Below are 23,590 nucleotides of genomic sequence, written 5' to 3' on the forward strand. Positions count from 1 at the left end.
CTTTACTGGCAGCAAATTATTTAGACTCAGGCCAAACATAAAGAGAATAATGAAGTCAAATTATGCAATTGTCTTCCTTTCAAAAGTTTCCATGCTCCTTGTTTGGACAAATGTGTGTACCCCTCACAAAAAGAAGTGGCATTAACATAAACATCACAAACTGAATGGAAAAAATGTTTTTCTAACCTGAATAACAAAACTATAATATGTCATGCCTTTCTCCCTACTGCAAGGAATATATAATCAACTGATAAAATATCAGTTTTCTGTATTTGTATTAATCAAAAGTCTAATTAAATTTAAAGTCAAATGAAATTGTAAAGTATATTTTACAATTACTGTATATATATATTGAAAAATTTCCAATAAAAAGATTTTCTCTTCTTTTTTTAATCTGTATTATGGACTAGAGTAAAACCACTACTGCATATCCATGCATTCCCTGAGACATGCTGTACCAAGCCATCTGCTTCTTTTCAAGGCAGAAAATAGTCTGGAAGAAACTATAACAACCTTGCTCTTAAAGCCGATATCACTTTTCTCAAGAACTGGCGGTAGGAGATCCTGAGATCCATTTAGCTTCCAAAAAATAAACAAGTTACATGGGCTGAATGGCCTCTCCTTGTTTGCCAATCTTCTTATGTTCTTATGTACTACTGCTTAAAAAAGGACAAGTGAAGCCTAATATGAATGGGACATACACAGTACCACCCATGCTCATACTGTACACCCTTTTGGGTTCCTAACTATGGAAGGCTAATGCTGCACAGAATGACAAGGACTTCTATATTTGTCAGTTCCTAACCAAGCACAGTCGGAGCCACTTTTGATACTGACAGTCAAAGATATTCCAAACATCCAATCCTGTTTTACCATGATAACCACATAGCCACTTTTTGCAGCCAAGTTCTAATTTATAACAGCAAAGCCCAGCAGGACTAAGGCTTAACTCACTAAGGCTAGCTCTAACATTTTCAAATGTAAAGCACCACACTGCACTGACATCACAATTAAGGTAAACCTTTCATCTACAACATAGGTACCTCAAGCAAGAGCTGTGCTGAGTTGCCTAGATGCAAGCCTTGGCAAGGTTTGAAAGAATAAACAATCGGTTGTTTCAAGTTCCTAATGAATCTTCCCTGAAAATGATCTGAAGCTAAATAACGAGTACAAAGCAGGGTTCTGACCTTGTAAGAGATTAATAAATAGATTTTGTAGTTGAACTGGACTCGTATGAGTTAGAAATTATAGTACAGATGAAAAACAGTTCTTGAGAAAGCTGAAGATCAAGTCCTCGATGTTTCATCCCCATATAAGAAAGAAAGCAAAGGGCCTCCTATCTACTCTTAATGCAGTTAATATTGGCCGCAGATATTTCTTAATTTAAAAAAAAATATTTCACAAAACAGGTTTTATATAAAGAGGTCAGGGCATCCTTGAACTTTAAATCAAATCTTCTTGCCGTCTGAAAATTCTTCAAAACAACACCTGACATACAGTATACTGTAGTTCTTTGTTTTCACAAGTAATTTTAAACAGCTGACTAGCAGTACTATGATTATCAAACAGTATGCACAAAACTGAATATATTTAATTAATATGGATTGTGCACAACAATCCTAGCAATCAGAGGTGTTAAACTGAATCATGTTACATAGAAACTAACACATCTCTCTTCTTTTTGACTTTTTGCTTCAGAGAAATATTTACTAGGAAATCATACACACAGTATGGCAAGAATATTGTCACACTATTTCAGATCCTATCTCAAAGCAAATACAGTATTTCAAGCCTGGAGATGACCATGGGTATGTCTGGATCTCTAAATGTTTTCCTTGAGCAATCAGATGACTAATAAAATCCCAAAGTTAATTAACAACAGTTCTTTCCATCATTACTGTTTGAACATACATGTATTTTGGTTCAGAGAAGCATATTTTCCAATCAAAAGATCATGGAAGATCATGAAATGTCTTTGACAAATGTCTGAACCCTAACCCTAACCTAGCCAAACCCTTAGCTAGGGTTAGGGTTAGTATTCCTGCAAAATGTAGAATTTTAATGGCATGGCTGTGTTTTAGGGCAGAAATGATACTTAGGAAAAGCGTTATTTCAATGTTTTCTTTGGTTTTTTCATTTTTTTCTGACCTAAAGTACCAGATGATTACATCTCTGTTTCAGCTCCATTTCTAATTTCAACATGTAAGGTCTAGTATGTATATCTAGATCTAGTATGTTTTGGGTTTATATTGAATCTGAGTCCTGTCATTCTTGTTAAGATAAAAGGAATCATGAACTCCAACATGTATCATTACATTTTGGCCACACACCTGATTTACTGTGTCAAATAGTCCAAAAATTTACATTTCAACATAAAAAGTGATCCAAAGCTTGCATCCAAATAGACAAAGAAATGGTTAACTGCACACAAAATAAATATTCTCAACTGGCCATCTCAAACTTGTCTATTTGTGGTTTAAACTCAAAAAGGCAGTTCATGAATGGAAACTAAAGAGTATGAAAGTCTAAACGACCTAGAGGAATTCTGCCTCTAGGAATGGTCAAAATCCCCCCTTAGAAGTTCCAAAACCTCACATCCCACTGAAGGATGCAACTTGTCAGTATAATTCATGCCAGAGGAGGATTTAGAAACTGTTAACTGTTACAAACTACTGGCATGTGAATAAATGTAACTCTCGTGTTTTGAGGCCTAAACATCTTGACAACTATGCCTTTGCTCTATTCAATGCTATTAAGAAAGCTATGTGACATCGTATGAATTACTGCAACATTATCCAGTTTGCATTTTTTCCTGTTATACACCATATTTGTCCCCTATTCTTTTGGTGCATTTGAAGGCTTTAAGATAATGGATACATTCACTTATAAGTCACATTTTTATAAAGAGAGCAATTAGTATGTTCCTATAAAAAAACTCCACAGAAAACAAACTCTTTATAACAAATACAGTAGATCATACATTCTTAACCCCCACAATTCCAGTCCATTTATCTTTCAGCAGTGTTTCCTGTCAGGCATTATAATTAATTATTAAATGAAGCATGTTCATTTAATAAAAATTATCTAAAAAGAATTTTGGTTTTTTGGACAAGCTCAATCAAATGCTGTTTGATCCTTCAGATCAAAGAAATCTGATGTTGCCTGGAATATACTGTACAGCGCTTGAGACCAACCTCAGTATTTAAATATATTTCTGACTTTTCATATATTAAATACTGTATAATCAGATTCAAGTCCAATAATATTAATTCAAGGTTCAGTATGAAAAAACAAAATAAAGTCTGTGGTATCTACATCATCAAAAAAAGAGTTGTATTGTTTTCCCCTCAGGCTTTTTTTTACATGCATACCATTAAAATCAGGCAAAGAACAGAGAAAATATGTGTTTCATTTTAGTACGCTGGTAGGCCCCATTTCTGTCCTGGTGGCAGAGTAGGTAGCCTCTGTGCTCTAAACCTGATAAGTAGCTGGAATATTATCTCCATTGAGCTCCCTGATTTTCCAGAATGAGCAGAACATTACTGTTCATACAGGATTCAATCCTCTCCTATCCCTTAGGTTGCCTTCTAGAATCCTTTCTCTCTAAAAATAAATTCTTACAGTAGGAAATCTACAAGCAAGTGATCACAGGTTAAATTATGATAAAATGGAAGATTTTCTCAAACACTGAACTTGTACGCTTGATATGCACATTTAAAAATTAAAATTCACAAACCCATTCAGTATTCATAAAGAAAATGATGCTACAACCCACATAATTTTTGCTCTTAGGATTGATTATGAATTCTACACTGTATGTGCGCTGCTCATGTAAATTCATAAATTATCTCCACCCTGTGGTTCATGAAGCTCATCTTATATATTTTATTTATTTTTTGCATGTTTTACCACATATTATTGATGTCTTTTAACTAGTACCAATCTAGGTGCTGTGATCTCGTGTCAAAGCATGACAAATTTAAACAAAACATTTTTCTAAGAGAAACATTTAATTAACATCTAATTAGCTAATTAACTTCTGGGTAAATGATTAAGTGTCAATCAACAGTCCAGAAAGACACCATATAAGGGGATGGTGAAGCAGGACAGGAAAAGACAACAGGCAAGACTACAAGAAAAGATATTGGAGGTGAGCGCAGCTTGTTCTACTGTAGTTCAGGTGGATAGCTGCAACAGCACCTGAAGAAGGCTCCACGGCCACAACGTTGTGTTTTCTTTCTTGTCTTTTCAGCATGGAATAAACCTGTTACTTTTTCTACTGTAGATCAATTGGAAAGATCAGACTGGAGTTAAGGATTTGAACCTTGTTAAGGGAACTTTTTTTTCTGTGGTTTTTAGGGAACTCTGATTTTCTGTGTAAAGAATCTCTTCATAAAAAATGGCCTTTCCAGGTTTGTGTGTGTACTTTTTGGAGTAGGTAGATAGGTTCTCATTCATCTGGTAACTTCTGGGTTTGCAGAGAGAGACATTTAACCACATTGTATTCTGTTTAGTTTAGAATGCAGCTTATGTCTTCTTTTGTCATTTGTAGGCACAATTTAAAAGTTGAATACTTGGTAATAGTTTGGTGATTTTCTGGCTGGTTAGGACATAGGCCTCTGGATCGCCTTATTGTAAATTTGTAAATAGCGTAACTCGTATGTTGTATTTTTATTGTGTGTGTTTTAGCATGTGTATTGTCATTGTTAAAAAATATTTGTTTAACCAAGTATGCCTGAATTATTATTCTTTTTACCAAGCTATGCCACAGAAAAAAGAATGAATGTGCCTCTTACTATACAAATCACATTTAGGTACAGCATATTCTTGGCAAAATCTTTTGTTGGGGGTTATAATTATATATTTTAATTATTGATTTATCAGCTCGGCTTATTTCCTGATTTTCTCCATTTTCATACCCACCCCACTTGTATCAATACTAATCCTCTCTGTGACAATGAATTTGTCTTTCATGGTAAATACTGGTAAACAAAAAACAAAAAGAAAAACAACAAAAGGTAATAGTAGAAAAGTGTCCCACCCTAGGATCAGTTGTTATACAAAAGTGCATTACCTGACAAAGGTCTGGCGGGTACCACCCCAAACCTTATTCTACATCTTAAATACCAAACAACTTACATTGAAAGACAAAGGAATCTAATAATATTAATTGAAGACTTTTTTCAGTTATCATTTTGTGCAACCTTTTACAAAATCTGTAACAGATATAATAGGCAGATGTTGTAACAGTAATGGAGCTTTTTTTCTAATACATAATTCAATAAATTGATATAACATTAATAACTAAATTTGTTGCTAAAAATTTAAAATGCTTAGAAACAATTTACATTTGGAATGCCTTTCACTTGGTAGTAACTGACCACTAGAAATTAATCATCCAATGTCAGTAACGAAAGGTACTTCATATTTGCATTTGGTTTGAATACAATTCATGTATTCAGTCTGTAGTCTAAATTTGGAAAGTGGAATTTGAAAAATACAATGATTCCAAAGCCACATGTTTGTCCATCTTTATCCTGTTAATACTCTTTAGGTTGAGAATTATATACTGTATTTCTTGGAACAAGAAAATCTGTCTTCTCCCTCTGAGACCTATATCCTACTGCCATTTAACAAGCAAAAGAGAAATGAGGTCTGGGGGGTCTCTGTCTAATTTCATACTGACAAGATCTGCATATTGTACCATCTGCCTTAGAACTACCTAATTAGCAAATCCCATTAGCAGAAAGGTAATGGGGTCTAGGGCACTATTACAAAGACCTAAACTGTTGCTTATCAGATTACTGGCTTTACATACTGTAAGTAACCAAAATATGATTTCACTACCTATGAATGAGTCACATATTTGTGAGTACAGTGTGGGAACCCCATTCAGATGAAAAAAAAAATATTCAGCCAAATGTTACTGTTACTGCTATTGAATGTATTTTATTTACAATCACTGGTGGTCAACTTTAATGCTATGTTTTTGGGGTTTTTTTCAAATACTGCTCAATATTTGAAATATGTAATATATTTCAATATACAGTATCAATTAATGCTGCAACTGAGATACAAGTACTTGAAGCAAGCAAGTTAATTCTCCAAAGAGAAAGAAAACTCAAACTGACATCTGAATCTGTGATATGACAAGTGAATTTCAGGAATTAAAAAAAATGGTAAAAAAGAAAACGATGTTAGATTTCTTTTAATGTGTTAAGTCATGCTAATAATGTTTTTCAAGGTATTGCAAACATAATTTTTTCTCCACAGTATTTTAGGCTCATTACTCATAATCTCTACACAGAGAATATACTCCTTGTTACTAAGGGATTGTTTAACACTCCAGAGTAAATGTTCAATGATTCAGAACTAAACACAGAACACACTGTTGTATTAAAGGCTTTTTTGGCCCTGGAACAGTCTAGAGCATACGAGGATTGTGCAGACACCTTTTCAAGGCAGCTTGGCTTTCAGCTTTACATGTAAGTGTAAAAATAATTGGGGTTGGATAGGGACAGGCAAATGTTAGTTCCAAGCTGAAAAGTAGGAAGAAAGAGCATAATGCTTCACCAGTGGGACCTTCTTCAGGTGTGATGGAGAGAGGGTGTAGGAATATGAAGCACAAGGCTGGTTAAGGAGTTCAAGCAAAGAACATGTGAGAATGGTGTCTTAATAAACAGAAATATGGGGATTTTCCAGGAGTGGAAAATGATGGAAAAAAGGATTAGGGTTGAATGCCCAGGGGGTCCAGTATGGAAACTTGAAAGTACTTGAAAATTATATTTTGTGAATAAAGTATATTTTGTGATTGTGTGCATATCATATCAAAAGAGAATTCAGTGATATCAATCTTATTATAAAACATTTAGCATGTCATATTATTAGCAAGCATCTGAGCATCCAAGTAATAGTAATTTTCCCTACTTTGGTACGCTGCTTTTCACCCCAAACAATCCCAAAGTAATGTATATATAGGGGGAGGCTAACTTCATCCAACACTGAAGTTGAATGAAGCAGGATCACGCAGCTATATCACCCTGCTACTCACATCTGGCAACCTACTGAAGCTGAGCAGGGGTGAGCCTGGTCAGTACCTGGATAGGAGGCCCTCTGGGAAAGCTAAGACTGCTGCTAGAAGAGGTGTTAGTGGGGCCAGAAGGGGCCGTTCACCATGGAGCCTGTGAGGGGCCTGTAAGGGGCCCTGACCCTGCAGTCTATGTGGGTCCTATTATCCCAGCATAGTGACAGGGATACTATACTGTAAAAAGGCGCCGTCTTTTGGATGAGATGTAAAACCGAGGTCCTGACTGTGGTCATTAAAAATCGAAGGGCGTTTCTTGAAAAGAGTAGGGGTGTTATTCCAGTGTCCTAGCCAAATTTCCCATTGGCCTTTACATTACATTACATTGGTGGTGGTCCTGCTTATCTGTAAGGCGCTTTGAGTGGAGTATTCAGAAAAAAAGTATATGTAAGTGTAAGGAATTATTAATTATTATTATTATTGAAGAGCAGTACCCACCCATATACATGTCCTCCTCATATCTGTCTAGTGTAGAATGTATGATTTACTTAAAACCTCTAAGTGTTAATGATAACCACAACACAGTTTTACTTTTACACCACTGTGTATATAAATGACTGCTTTCACAAGTCTGCAGGAAAACGCTTAAGCTCTTAATTGAATATTTAGCCTTTTGTTTTATTTAATATATTGGTAAAAAGTCAAATTTTTAAAATAAAATATTTTTAAATAGTAACTTTTTTACATATTTTCATTTTTTCACGTGGTTTTACCTTACCTACTCCTCAGAAATTAGGAATACAGTTTAATGAAAACTATTTTGTTTTGTTCTTGTTTCTACAAATCAGGAGCATACCAAAAAAGTCTGTACATTTCTAATGCGAATGCAGTCATCTGATCTTAAGAGCAGTCATGTGTCACAGTAATCGGACTGAAAGAAGCTCTTCCCTGCCTGAGGGTCTAGATTTGTTGACTTTGCTTTGCTTGTGCTACAAAGCGTCTTTTTCACCAGTTTTAGGTTGGCCCCAGGAACATACGAAACTGAATAAACATCTGTATATCGTTAATCTTCAGATAAATAACACTCTTGAAAGTATTACATGAGCCTCAGCACTATAGTTAAGTATCTCCCTTCTATTCCATTACAACAATTTGCTATTTTTCCTCAAATGCTTATTATTCAATTATTTTTATTGTTGAAGAAATGCAAAATACATTTTAAAAAAGTCTTAAGAAGGTCACAGTGTGCATTATAAGGCAGAGGTCAAAAGTTTAATTAGAACCATAAATTATTTTCGGAAGTATATGTCCCACCAGTGACTGTGGCATGGAATTGTAAAATGTGAAGAAAAAAAGATGTGTTTCCTGTGGGGATGACAGAATTAGAAAGGGCAGATAATAATAAGTTTGCTTTGCACCATTACATTTTTAGGCTACACATTTCTTCTAAAAATAATCATTAGATTTTCTAATCCTAATAGCTTTTGTACACCAAATCTATAATTAACACCATAGCTCAAAATATACATATACACAAATATACAATATTACAGTATATATACAAAATCATAAAAAGCATCCAGGTGTGGGTATGTTTTCTTACACTACAAATATTTGGCCGATGTTGCTAAACATAAAAAATATTCAAGGGCCTCCCTTTTCTGGCATCCATCCAAAAAACTTTGAAGCATTAAGCAGATCTATTTACAGTACTTACCTAGAGCAACCTGCTGATTTCCTTTTTAACTGAAGATAAAGGCCAGATAAAACAAATGCTCAACACTAAACCAGTGGGCAGAAAGGGGAGGTGAGTCACATTTTAACTCGGTATGAGCCATAATTACTTTTATTTGACTATAAATGGTGTTAGAAACCACCTTCATTTAAATTTCACTTGTTTGTCTTTCATCACCTGCAAGACTGTAAAAGAAGGACTGATATAATATTACATGATGCATGCACACAGAGCTTGCAGAAATCTGCTGGCAATGGCCATATTGCATAAAAACATTCAAGTTTGGCAAACAAGAAACCAGGGCACACTGCAAACTTCTAAAAATAGCTTCAATTACAAACCCGCAAAAGTGATAATTACAAAACACAGAAGGTCATTTAATTTGAACTTCATTTACAGTACTGTATGTATATTTAATGATTAAAATCTGCTCTTATGGCAATGTAATTCCAGCTCTTTACAAAACATAACTTATAAACCATAAAAATAAAGAAGAATTCTTCCTTAACCCTGCAAAATGACAAATTATTACTAGGCAATGTGTGTGTATGGTACTTGTACGACAACCTTATTCTCTCCCTTGTAAACAATTTTGCAGCCATTATTAAATTTGTTCTATCAAACAAACCCTGAATTTAATACTCTTTAAACCTTTTTTTTCTGGTTCATATTGTTCTTTTCAGTCAATACTGCATTAAAAGTACATTAAACCCACCAAATCATGGAAACATTGTGAAATCCAGCCTCATTAAACATAGTCAGGATAACTAGTGTCAACCACACCCTATCACATACAGTACATTAATTTTCTAAGACAGATCTACGTGTTGTAACAAAGCTGCAGATTTTCCCGGTTTGATATTTGAAACAAGCAATACAACTGATCTTTACACCTCCTGTGGAAATCTGATAAAAAATATCAGATTTAGTTGCCTTTCTAGGGAAAAATATATTACATTATGAAAAGACCTTCTTTTTTGCAGTTTATGTCCAACAAACATTAGTATATCACAAAGGTCACCACTTTAAGTATCTTAAATATTTACAGTAACTAAAACTCATTAAATTATTTTTGTCATTTTGTTTGTGTGGTGATGAAAGCTTTTTTTTCATCCAACAGATATAGTATTATGTACTCTGGAACAGGTAAATAAAACCTAACAGAGGAGAGCAAATAATTATGCTTTTTTTTTCCTTTAAACATAAATGTTATACACATATAGTACTGTATATAACCAGGGTGGCACAGTGGTTAGCATTTCTGTCTTCCTGTGCTGGGGCACTGTGTTTAATTCTGAACCTGGGGTGCTATCTGTGTGGAATTTGTATGTTCTCCCCTGTGTTTGCATGGCTTTCCTCCAGGTGTGCCGGTTGTCTCCCACAGCTCACAGACATATTGGTAGGTTAATTGGTTTCTATGAAAATGGGTCCTGGTGTGAGTGTGTACATGTGTGTGTCTGTGTTTGTAAGTCCCCTGTGATGCACTGGCATCCCATCCAGGGTGTACCCCACCTTGGGAATGGCTTCAGCTCCCACACAACCCTGTATTGGATAAAGCAGATAGTTGGATAATATATATCCATGTGTACTTGTACTTGTCTACCTGCATATACAGTATGTATCCATAAAACCATTAACTGAAATTATAACTGTCAAGATTAGCCTGTTACCGAAAACACAATGTAGAACTAAAGTAGGTCTGCATTCACGGCTTCTATTTTATTGTTAGAATTGGTTCACCACTATTTGAGAATTTAAAGAGTGACGAAAGCCATTTGACATGCACAGTGAAGCAATTCCTTTAAGTAACAGAGGATGTATGCTGCTGGTAGTTACAAAATACTGACATTTATTGTAAATAGTGAGTGAAAAAATGGGGGAAATACAGTAAAGAGCTTCTTGCACAAGTGCCATTACTTCATTATCAGCTTTAAGATATTTTTCTGTACATCAAGCTTTGTTAGTCTTAGTAAATTAACATTATCAAATAATATTTTATAAAATACATCTAAAAAGGTTTGACTTTAATTTACATATTTGTATTTATGCATCCGACTTATTTTAGAAATGTATTCATATTTTTTTAAGTTACTGAATAAAACTATATCCTTAAAAATTAAATCAAAATAGAGAAAAAACATCAAATGACAGGACCATATACAGTATACAGTATAAATTTGTGTTAATGCATTTTCTTGGCTACAATAATAGGTTCTTTACTGAATAAGATGAAAACAGCAAATGTTACTTATATCTTTGTACTTCTGATTGATGTGTGGTACTGAATGACGCACATTTCTGTACTCAGTGTTACGCTGCAACATTGAAAAAACATCAGTTTTTAAATGATATTTCTGCTTGGGTTGAATATTTTTGTCTCTATAAAATGATTACAGCATGATTTTATGAATATCAAGCAGCCAGAACATTAGTGAGAGTAGGTGAACTGTCAAAGACTACTATTATACTGGTATAGAATCAAGCTGATGTAGTGCTCATCACCGCTCCACTCACTATGTCACACACAAAATAAGAAAACAGTCATATTTTTTAAACATTGGTTTAGCAGTTTCTGGTGTATATTACACCATTCAAACTTTTTTGCACAGCTAGACATTAATTGGAAAAGTGCTGTACCTTAAACGCATTTGGTTTCTCATTTTCAATAAACCAGGAAACAGCATATCAATGTCTATCTGCTGAATCACTGTTTCTAAAACATGTTCTACTACTTTATTTGGAAGAGGAACAAAGAACCATTCAGTATAATGAACTGCAGTTAGACTGCATGCTGTTTGTGGCACAGCACTGAAGTCTCAGGCTATGTGGGCCAAAACTACCAAACCTTTGTTTTTGTTTTACCCATTCTAATCTCCTGAAAGTTCAACTTAACCTACTTAAGGATTTTCTTACCCAAATTCAGATTTTCAGGGTTTTTTTTTCAGGTCAGTAAATCTTTGCATTAGTCATGTTCATTTTAGAATTAAGTTTGAGTTCCTGATAATGTAAAGAAAGTCTTAATCGGAATATGTAAAACAGAGAAAACAACAAGGATTGCCTGTTTACTATAATAGATTACTCTGACATATATTATACATTTTTATTTGATGACAGGAATTGGAAAATATCACACTAATCAGTAAAAAGAGATGCAGTACCAACTATTTTTTCCAAGTAGTTGTGCAGTTAACCATATTGTGCAATTTGTTTTGTTACATTATTAAAAAAACAGATTTTTCCAAGCATTTCTGTTGCCTGGAATAACCAGTTTTTTAAGGCTCTTTGGCAATGACTCCTCAGAAAGTAAGTGAGAAGTGAGAATGAAATATGCAAGAAATACTCCTCTGACACACCCACCTGCAGAGCTCATTCGTCACCTGATAAGGTGCAGTTACGCAGTGGGAACTGGTTGTCTCTTGCTAATATCACAGGAGTTGCTGTTGTCCCAGGATTAAAGAGGGCTATGGCTGATTCACACCAAATGTACTCTAGCAGCACAAAACAGTGCAATCTAGTGACTTGACCCACAGTCAAACCAAAGACATCTAGACTTCTAGCTCTGAAAGATCTGTCCTTCATGAATCTAATTTTTTTATGTGATCATCACCACATGTGAACAAGAATCAAATACACAGAAAAGATTCCTAAAAGTTTAACAAGATATAAAACATACAAATATTTTATTTTGCTTACAAACAAAGTATTTATGTGAAAATCAGCAAGTTTTGCATGTCAGGACGAATGTGATCTGCTCTGATTGTGTATATCAGGGATTTGTGTAAACCAACCTATTCTGGTTAGAATGACCCTTTTCCAACATGTCACTGCCGAGGGACCCACTGTAAAATAAACCAGTCAACTACACAATTATTATAAACTATCCTGCTTGAAATGCTGAAAGTGAAAATCAGCTTTTCAACTGTAAACTTTTTTTTTGCAGATCTATTAATGAGAGGTACATTACCCGAGTACTGTACCCACTACTATTCCTATGATGAAAAATTCTGCTTTTGTTTAGAGGTTCAAAAACCATTTGGCCCCTTGGTTCCCAGATAAGAACAACTGGTGTAAATTTGCATAATGTAACTTTAATGTGTATGTCACTCAAGATCATTTTGAAAGGAATGCTTCCCTATTACATATTGTAGTACATTACATACACAATACTTCCTTTTTGTGACCAGAAAGCAAAAGAGTAGATCAGTCTTTTTCCCACTGAACATTTTATAAGAAGCATTATGCAATAGTCTAGTTAGGTAAAAGCAGATGAGTGTACAAATAACTTTATACAGTATTTTGTTTAATCTGTCAATGCCCCCTTTTCTTCTAAGTCACACATTGCATTCAATTCTGAATTAATCCATAGAGCTGTATAAATATTATTAGTCAACAATAAAAAATCAATAATAAAAAAACCTAAAGCTTGTAACATATATTAAATGGTAATGGTATCTATTGGTGTCTAGAAACAGCTGTGAAACTGTTGATACTGACTGTTCATATACTGTACATTTCCTATATATCCAAGTCAGTTCTTGTTATTGGTTGCTGTCATTTTATAAATCTGGGTCAATGCCTGGATATGGATTTCTGGTGAAGTGCTTTTATAATTCTTTCACACTAACTTCAGTAAAATATAACATAATAATAACATCTTCTAAAAAAACAGGATTCTGACTAAACAGTAGACTGATGAAGTTTAATCCCTGTCAACGTACTATATATGCATACAGTTCCAATAAACATTATAACAAATGTATTGAATGTCTTTCAAAATACTCACAATGCAACCTGTTTCCTGCTCACCTCTTAGTTAAGCTGTCCTTAATAGGTAGTCTCATTCTGATAACCACCATAAATGATGTCATTAAATGAAGACATAAAATGTTATTACTTACCACATCAACATGGATTATATTTTGGACATTTTCCCAGCAGAAAATATTTCTTTTTCCTAAAATAAAAAAGAAGCATATAAATAAATGTTTTACGATACATTTTTATTTTCCATGATGAAGAACCGGATAAAGGGAGGTTTCTTATAACTATAGTATATAACTGCTTACACTTATAAGCTTTTCTGGATACTCCACTCAAAGCGCTTTACAAGTAATGGGGACTCCCCGCCACCACCACCAATGTGCAGCATCCACCTGGATGATGTGACAGCAGCCATAATGCTCCAGAATGCTCACCACACATCAGCTATTAGTGGGGAGGAGAACAGAGCGGGAAATTTGGCCACAACGCCAGTGTTACACCCCTACTCTTTTCAAGAAACGCCCTGGGATTTTTAATGACCACAGAGAGTCAGAACCTCGGCATTACGTCTCATCCGAAGGCCGGCGCCTGTTTACAGTATAGTGTCCCCATCACTATATTGGGGCATTAGGACCCTCACAGGCTCCATGGTGAATGGCCCCTTCTGGCCCCACTAACACCTCTTCCAGCAGCAACCTTAGTTTTTCCCAGGAGGTCTCACATCCAGGTACTGACCAGGCTCACACCTACTTAGCTTCAGTGGGTTGCCAGTTGTGGGGTACAGGGTGATATGGCAAGAGGTTATTTATTATACACGTCTTTTCATACTTGGCTTTATTAACATAAAGGAGAACCAGACAGAACTGTAGCCTTTTTCATCCCAAAGAAAGAGTACATAAAATGACAGTATTTTCAAACACCAGCTCAGAAAAATATAACCTAACTTGGACAACAAATAGTACAGAGTTGTGGGTTTACGTCATTCATATTTATGCTAAAAACATAAAATTATATTTAATAAGAAAACAAAGACTACAAGAACATGTTAAATGTTTATCCACCACTTTGTTGCCCAATTTAGAACTAAAACTACTACTAACGTATTACTCACAGTATAGGAAGACAAAGATGTAACCACATAACCATAAATGGGTTTGTGCTGTGCATTTTAGCAAGCACAGCCTTTTGAAAACAACAAGAGATCTAACTTGGCAAGCATTAATGACATAGTAAATTAGTTACATGAATAAAAAAAATTAATAAGTGCAGTAAAAAGAATGAAGGAAAATGAAAAGGAAACGAGACCTCTCATTGTACCTTGCCTATATAGTACAGCACAAATTCAGATTAATGCAGCATGCTGTATGGACAAACAGCTCTTACAGAAATAAAACAAAACCCACCCATTAAAAGTAAGCATAACAACATTAAAGACAATAGATATAAAGCCATAGACAGACTGTGTTCTACAAATAATAATATTAAATACTACTATCTAAAAAATACATCAATAAATTCCCCAAACAGTTACTTATACAGTATATTGAAGCTATCAGAATTGTTTTGCTCTTTTTCATATCCTTGAGTACAGTAATTGTCAGCAGGTTGCTCTAGGTAAGCAAACATATACATTTACAATCGTCTTTGCTGCTAATAATAAGTACAGTATGTGTTTCATGGATTTTAACATTAAAACATAAGAAAGATTACAAACAACAAGAATGGAAGGCCTTGTGTATTTATACAAAAGTAAATAGATACAAAGATACTTTTTTTAACTCTGTTTAATCCATACCACTAAAACCCTAGAATTCTTAATCTAATCTGGTTTGTGTATTTGCTGACTATAGTTACAATTCCTCAGGAAACTGAAATACACAGTATATATGAGAAACATATCAAGGAACCCAAATAAAACAAATTTAAAATTTAAATGTATAATTATATTTTAGTAATGAATATAAAAAAAACAATTATGTTCATATTAAACTACTGAATTTTAAATTATTATTTAGTTATTATATTAACGAAACACTGTTATAACTCTTTCTCTCACCTACAGAGTCCTACAACACTGTGTTCCATGCACAGCAATAAAGGTCATGTTGGAGTCCTTCACCATCACACTCTCATTCAATTCAACATTTGAAGTGATCACTACCACTGCACAGTGATTGTGCTTGGAAAACACAGCACTTGAGTTGACTGGGTGTCATAAATTAAAGCTCTCTCAACATTAACTCTGCAAAAGGGAAGCTTGCATTCCCTATCCCTGCAGTTACTTCCTTCAATCTGAAAACAACTCCAGATACAGTATGTGGTTTCTAATAGACATGTACCCATTGATTGTTTTAAATTAAACTAGTCCTTTGCAGCACAAATGAATATTACTTGTTCAGTGCCTTTAAATTTTGATTTTTAAAGACATGTACTGTATCTGCTTTAAAATTATGACTAATTTATCAAGCAGAATGTTAAAGGAAAATATGATGTGGATCGTAAAGGGAGAGATCAGTGGTAACTTAAAGCTTTATGCCAGTGGTGAAGGGAGACAGAATTCTATAAGAACAAAAAAGAATTAGAGAAATAAGAAAGGGTGGTCAGATTTCAAAAGACATGGGAAGGAAGTAAAGAAAATCTGTATATCCATCAACAGATGATTGGAAATAGAAATCATGTGAGTAAATAACAGAAAAAAAGAGTGTGAATAAGATGAACTAAGAAGGGATCCCAATACAGTTTCATGTGGAATACCTGAGAAGGTAAAAAAGGTGCTGAAAATACAATAACAGCAGGAGCAGACACAGAAAAAGAAGTTAAAAAGTCAAGTACAAAGCCTGAAATATCAAGTTCAGACAGCAAGGATAGAACTATGTTATGATCAGCAATGTCTCTCAACAACAAGTGGAGTCAGTGACAGCAGAGTAGTTTCAATGGAGCGTGCAAGATGGAAACTAGACAGGAAAGGGCAAATAAGTAATTGTCTGTTAGAAATGTGTGTAGATGTTGAACAGCTGTTTGTTACATAGCTCCAGAGAGAAAATGAAATAAACAGAACAATAATTTTGGGAACAGATTAAATATAAACATAAAAATATTCAAAAATGCTTCTACCAAAACCCATAAACACCGTATCATTTATCCAGCTTAGACAAATGGTAACAGACAAGAACGGGGAGAAGGTTCCTAAAGAACAGTAGATCAAAACCTGAGTTAGAAATAATGTGTTTTACCACAGTTTAGTTTTTTCTACCACAGAAACATGCATAATAATAAGAACCCCATGCAGAACTCCAGTTGGCATCTAGAATTTTATTATCATCATCATCATCAAAACTCCTCTTCTTCTCCAAGGGATGATTTCATTTTGGCAACAAATCTCATACCAGAAGATCAGAACCACTGAAACAATATGAGTTTGTTTTAGTTTGGCAAAAAAACAAAAGTATTATCCGGCTCAGTTGTTCAATCGCACATTGATAAATATTTGTATGTTATCTTTATTTGGAACTAAAACAAACAGCACTGAATAATACAACTGTAATTTCCAATAACCGATTACTAATAAGTTTAGAATTAGGATTCAGCACTAAATGATAACAATTCTAAAACAAATGCTAAATACTAAGCACTGATTTATACAGATGTTTCAAGAAGAATTGTCAGTATTTTAGTGATTTTAGTTTATTTTCAAAGGCAAAGATATTTATACATCTATGCATCTAGCATATTCTTCTAACAATGCAAGTTGAGTGCCCATAATAGTGATTTCTCAAGAAAAAGGAGGAAAGCTGTGCTGAAATGGCATCCTGTAACAGTTTTCTACTAGTCTAGTTCAGGTTGGCTATGATGTACAGTACAGGTTATGTGTGGACCTCCACTGGCAATTATGAAGGCTGACACTAATCCAAGATGTGAAATTTCAGCTCTGGCTCCAAGCCAAAGCAAGTCGTTGTTGTTATTAATTTGATCATTATGCTATTCTGGCATTATTACTTTTTTCTAGATAGTCAAGACACTACAGTCTAATAAGCAACATAACAGGTGCAATGTTTTAAGTCTAAAAAACTAGCAACACTCTTTAAAAAGCAGCATGGACATACTCCTGTCATAAAAATACTAATCATGTTTAGATCAGCAAGGAGTAAAAGTAGAGATCTGTATCTAAAACACCTTATTTGTTGTTTTTTTCTAAAGCCTTTAGAAAAACTAAGAAAATACATTTTCTAAATTTCCACAGATCATAATATTACACTTGAAGTCACACCTCAAAGGGAAGATCTAAGAGGTCAGTGAACATACAATGAGTTTTAAATAAAGACTATTAAATAGAAATTCTTTGTCTGATCAAATTTTAAGCAGTAATTGAGATTTGTGGTTTTTGTTTATCTTTTTTGTTATTGAGCTAAATGGTGTTGGGGGTTGTTAAAGGAAGTTTTGAAATGTAGATACAAAGGTTATGCATGTGTATACAGTACATAAATATACTTACAATATAAAAGAGTGAGGTACACAGCAAATACAGTATATTTCCACTGTTTCAAAAGCACTGTCTGTGAAGAGCAGAAGTTAAGGCCATCGACTCACCATCTGAGGATTATGGCTTCAAGTCCATCATAAACATGACTGTTATTATCTGGGTCTAGGTAATCTATCCCTGCTGTTCCAATCAAACCCAATGTAAAAAAATGTATTACAATTTTTTCGGAGTAGAGATGAACTAGGCCTATGCATACAAAGGAAGTGTCTGCACTTTTTTAATGCTACAGAAATATGGGTGAGATCAAACTTTTTAAAAGCACAAAAGTAAGCTTGTAAAGAACATCACCCTTAAATTTAAATTTATGGGAATTACAAAGGACTTACAAGAAAGCCATAACTAGTATTTTTTCCTTGTTTATGTGCTGTTTAATTGACCTGAAAGTTCAGAAAAAAACAGGGCTTTGGTACAAGATACATCTGTTCTTTTTCTAATTGCAAGTATACTGTATATATATTTTATTTGCATTTCCTTCAAGCAAGTATTATTAAAATTACAATATGAAGGTCAGATTTTTCCACCCAAAATTGACATTTTTCACTCCTAAGCACAATCACTGAAAAATTAGCTACCAGTCACAGGTTACTAGGAAAATATGGGTAAATCACATTGTAGAAGACGACACGATTTGCATAACAAATCTAAGGCTTTTAAGAATATTCTGGAATACTGCCATTTTCTCGAAGAGCAGATTGTATACTGTACATTGATATAAACAGGAACATTAAAATTATATTTACTAATAAGAAAAAAATATAAGATAATTAATCTAAGATATTAAATACAATTAAAACACAAATTCAAATTAAAATCATAGAAAGTTGATAGGAACTGTGACTTACTGAACCTTTACAATGACACCTTGATCTCAATTAAGAAAACCGAACAAACTATGTCAGTAAGAGAATGTTAAAACTGCAAAGCTTAGCTACTGTATCTAGTAGATTGAATTACTATACAAACTGCAGCTTTTTTCTGCTTAAAGGAAAACCAAAATGTAGACAAAAATGTAGAAAAAAAGGCAGTTTGACAACTACATACAGTAGATGCATTAATTAGTCCTTGTCCTTATCGTCAATTCTCCTTTGGTCTCATTAGAGTTAATAACCAGTGATCTCTCTCCTTTAAAAAAGACTCTTGAGATTGCAGCTGAGTGATTCATGTCTATTAAGCATCTTGCAGCTGTCTTTGTTTTCTCTTCCCCAAGAAGGCAGCCTCAACATACACTCTATAGCCAAAAAAATGCTACAGTACACAACCAGTATTTTGTGGGTTGATTACACAATATTCTTAATACTGTACAAATGGCATAACAGAAACAACTAAGCAAACTAAGGGAAAGAACGTTCTAAATTCCTTGATGGCACACGTAAATACAGTATATAATTAATTTCATTCAACTCTCATTGTGAATTCAGTTTTAGGACATACACAAAAATTATCTTAGAAGAAGTTACCATTCCCTAACCACTTCATCCACTTCAGAGTCATGAGGCAGCAGGAGCCTATCACGGCAAACAGTGGGCACAAGGAGGATTACACCCTGGACATGACGCCTATCCAGGGCAGGATACACACTGACAACAGGACCAATTTTCCCAGAAACCAATTAATCTACCAGAATACATTTTGACTGAGAGAGGAAACCGGAGCAACCCATGTGAACACAGGGGAGAACATATAAACTCCATGCAGATAGCACCCAGGTACAGAATTGAACTCAGGACCCCAGCACTGAAAGGCAGCAATAACAATCACTGCACCACCATGAACAATACACACATAAATATTGACATTTATAGGTCTTTAAAGTAGATTTAATGTTATTTCCAAAAGCTTAAAAAATTAAAAATCTTGTTCATTTTTGTTTAGGCCTATATCTGTAATGGCCTTCAGTAGTATTAATAAAGAAATTAATAAAGGACTTTTTTCCATGGTTAAAGTGATTGAAATATATGATTATTAAAGCTAATTCACTTTATACTAGCAATATTCTGAAGTTGTTTTGAATTAAATACTTTTTCGGGTAAGACATCAGAGCAGCAGAACACTGTAAATAGAAGAACTTTCTGGAGGATTATGTTATTATGTCATATTATTTTTGTCCCAGAGGTTTAGAAATAATTACTGTTTGGAGCATGCAAATGTAATAAACAGCACCGTACTTAACAGTAAACCTTTAAAAGTATACTGTATATAAAGAATGTACCAGATATAACAATTTCATAAACGTACACACTATTCTCTTTTAAAATCTATAATTATTTGTGGACCTACAGTAAGAGTATCTGTCACATTTTGTATCATTGATGTTTACTTAATTTCAGATTTGTTCCCTATTCTATTATGTTTTTAGTCACTCTAAAACTGGACAATCTTCCTTTGGAGACCTTTAAGAATAAAATACACATACAGAAATGATGACATGTTAATCAGCTTCTAAATCAAATAAGAATTTTGATTATTTTTTCCAAAAGTGTCACTCTCTATCCTGATGACTACATACTATATGTTGTAGAAGTTAAATATTTTCATTCTTATGTTATGTTGCCACTCATTAACTCAAATGGGCTTAAATCTCTCAAATATCTCAAATGACCTTGAAATTATAAAAAATTACAACAGATCATATTTTCCATTTTTATATATTCCTCTTCAATGTAAAGTTATTTATATAACATAGAAATCTTATATTATTAATCAAAATCTATGTGCTTAAAAACACCAAGATTTAAGATGGAAATAAATTATTTCTCATTAATCAAGACAGCATCTTGTCTCAGTCTTGCCACACTCTTCTGATACAGTATGTGCAGATCCTAGGTGAATGTGTTATGGTTATAAAGACTAATCTGTTACTGAAAATATATAATATATATGCTTTGTCTTCTGTTTAAATAAAAAATTGGAACCAGTCACGTTTATGAAGTGATCATACATACACATCCCAAACTATACATTTTGCCAGTTAGAAAACCACAGTACAAATGTGCAGAATACTATTCTAATCATAAAAATCATAATCAATTGAGAAGAATATGGTTAATAATGTTATCATCATTATTCAAATGGAATTGTATGTCTATTGATCACTGCAGCACCTAACCGATCTAAACACCAGAAGAAATATTAAATTGCACTAAACAGTAATAGCAAATAAAATCCCATTGATTTATGTCATTTAAAACTTAAGCATTTTTGCAGTGTTATGCAAAGTAGTAACAGAGAGAACTTAAACATGCAACACTAAATGTGTGCAATAAAAAAAGAGAGGAACATAAACAGTAAATGTGGTTAATTGCTTCAAGAAAACAGCAACACCCCCTGTGAGATTTGTAAATGGAATGACAGGTAAACATTCTTATGAAGCTAATGGAAAACCTAATACTGTATATAGAAATCAATTAATACTATGTTTGCTTCCTTTTTCCCCTTTAGACACAGATCCTGACTAAACAGAACTCAACTGTTTCAATGCTTTTACCCTACAGATAACTTAACAATTTATGAATAGTGCATAGTGTTGTTTTTCAAACAAAAATTTATTATTTTATATATACTTACCGACATATGCCCAAAACAAAGATTTGTGTATTCAGTAACGTAATGTTCTATTGCTCTAAAGAGTTATTTTCATACAGTAATTCTCAGTACCTCACCTAATTATTAAGAACATAACACGACGTACAAAACTGTATTTAACAAGTACATCGTGATACAGTATCTGCGTGCAGCTGTAATGAATATTTTAAATCCACGATGAGTATGAAAATATAGGTAATTGCAACCTTGATATATATATATAAATTGGCGCACCAATCAAAATAAAATAACATAAAACCCTGTATATCACTAAATTTGCAACACGTTCCATTTAGAAGAGCATGACTTACATATAATAACAACAAAATAATAATCAAAATGATAAAGAGAAATCTTAGCTTTCCTACTGCCCTTATTGACAGTATTGTAGGACAATGGGTAACTATAATGTTAGCAGTAGTTTATCATTAACAGGCCTGAAATTAAAAATCATGAAACTATTTAGCACCTAAATGAAATGAATATTTTTTTTAAATGTTAAACGACTTAAACAGCAGCAAAAATCTTATTTAAGAGTCATATGCTTAAATAACACTGTAAATATATTAATCATTTCAGCCACATGCTGACCTAGACCCTAAATCGAATTGCATGAAAGGTTAAATGAATAACTTGTCCGCACACGACAAAAGAAATCCCACGGGATTCTGTGCTGTCAGAAGCAGGGATTGTTGCTACAGTATATGGACTTGTTCTAGAGTCCGAATACACCCAGTAATACAAAACAGCTTCTGCTATAAAGAAGATATCAGATGTAGTTTTTACAAAAAAAATCGCTCACTTTCTCTCGCCATCGTACCAAAGATCCTAAATATTTAAGAAATGACCTGCTGTCTCATTTGTTCTAATGTTTTGTTTTTAATTCCAGCTTTCAGATACCGCCACGGTGTCCTGCACAAACACGAGTAGCTACAGTACTACTGTCATATTCAACACGAATATCCGGTGTAAAACTGTCATAATAAATACTAAACCAGGTTTTAACAATACCCCTACCTGTCACTTCTAAAAACAAATAACTGCGTCTGCAGCCTGGCTTCTTTGTAGATCTGATGGTTCTTGAGCTTTTTTAATCAGCCAACATACAGTACAGTATATTCTCCTTTCACCGGCCCTTTTTTCAACCTCGAGTCATGCGCTTTCAGAAAGCATGCACTACACCGTCCGGGACTGCAGCAGGATCCTAGCTACTGAAAACAACATAATTATTTATTTTTTCTTACATCAGCTGGGAGTCGTGGGCGTATTAAATCCGGTCTACAAAAATAATGGTTGCTGTGGCAGCGCAGGGGATTTTCTCTCTTGATTCCAACTGATCTGCTCTCTCTTTATCCCTCCCAATGTGCCTGCTTCTGTCTGCTTCTCCCTCCAGTGGAGGATGGCTTGATGCGGTCGAATGAGACTAACCCTTAGCGAGGGAGCGCGTGCACACCGCAGATGAATGACAGGTTGTCAGCTGAAGCGAGTCGTTGGGATCCTTCTTTCCCTGCAGCTAATGAAGGAGAGAGCACAGCTCAGTGCTGCCAATCCAGGACTCTAACGCCGCGGCACGCGCTCGTGCCCTCCGTGGGTCTCAGCTAATGCGCGGCGGTGTGCTAGAATATTGTGCACACCGTGCACACGATCAGTGCCTGCAGGAACAGTCATTTCCCCATTACCGAGACAGCGGATTTTGTTCTATGAGAAGTGAAGACATATAAATGCAACAAAACAGACTGACCATATCAACAAGCATAATTTATACCACGATCAAATATAGTATGCATTCAGGAATCTAATAATAAAGATTTTAGAATTCGCACAGTCGTCGGCCTACAATACTGTAATATACAGGTATGACTTAAAAAAACTTACAACCTAATGCTGACGTGCATGTATAGGAACTGTAGTGCATCTAAATTGTATCTGTGTGGCGAATTAGAACTTT

At 34.3% G+C, this 23,590-nt stretch overlaps 1 protein-coding gene across 4 annotated transcripts in view; it reads right to left on the minus strand.

Annotated features, from left to right (window-relative positions):
* Positions 1-23,169, minus strand: part of plcb4a (phospholipase C, beta 4a) — a 166,588-nt gene extending 143,419 nt beyond the window's left edge. For 3 of the 4 annotated variants that reach the window (XM_088934682.1, XM_088934652.1, XM_088934612.1), the window contains exons 1-2: positions 22,887-23,169; positions 13,658-13,713 (exon numbers count right to left, since the gene is read on the minus strand). The gene's annotated coding sequence lies outside the window, so the exon portion shown is untranslated. Of the gene's footprint in view, positions 1-13,657; positions 13,714-22,659; positions 22,796-22,886 lie in introns of those variants that run through there. The other variant, XM_088934621.1, reaches the window with a different exon arrangement.
* Positions 23,170-23,590: the final 421 nt, after the last annotated feature.

Source organism: Atractosteus spatula, chromosome 2 (assembly GCF_055471065.1).
Source record: "Atractosteus spatula isolate fAtrSpa1 chromosome 2, fAtrSpa1.hap1, whole genome shotgun sequence".
NCBI lineage: Eukaryota > Metazoa > Chordata > Actinopteri > Semionotiformes > Lepisosteidae > Atractosteus > Atractosteus spatula.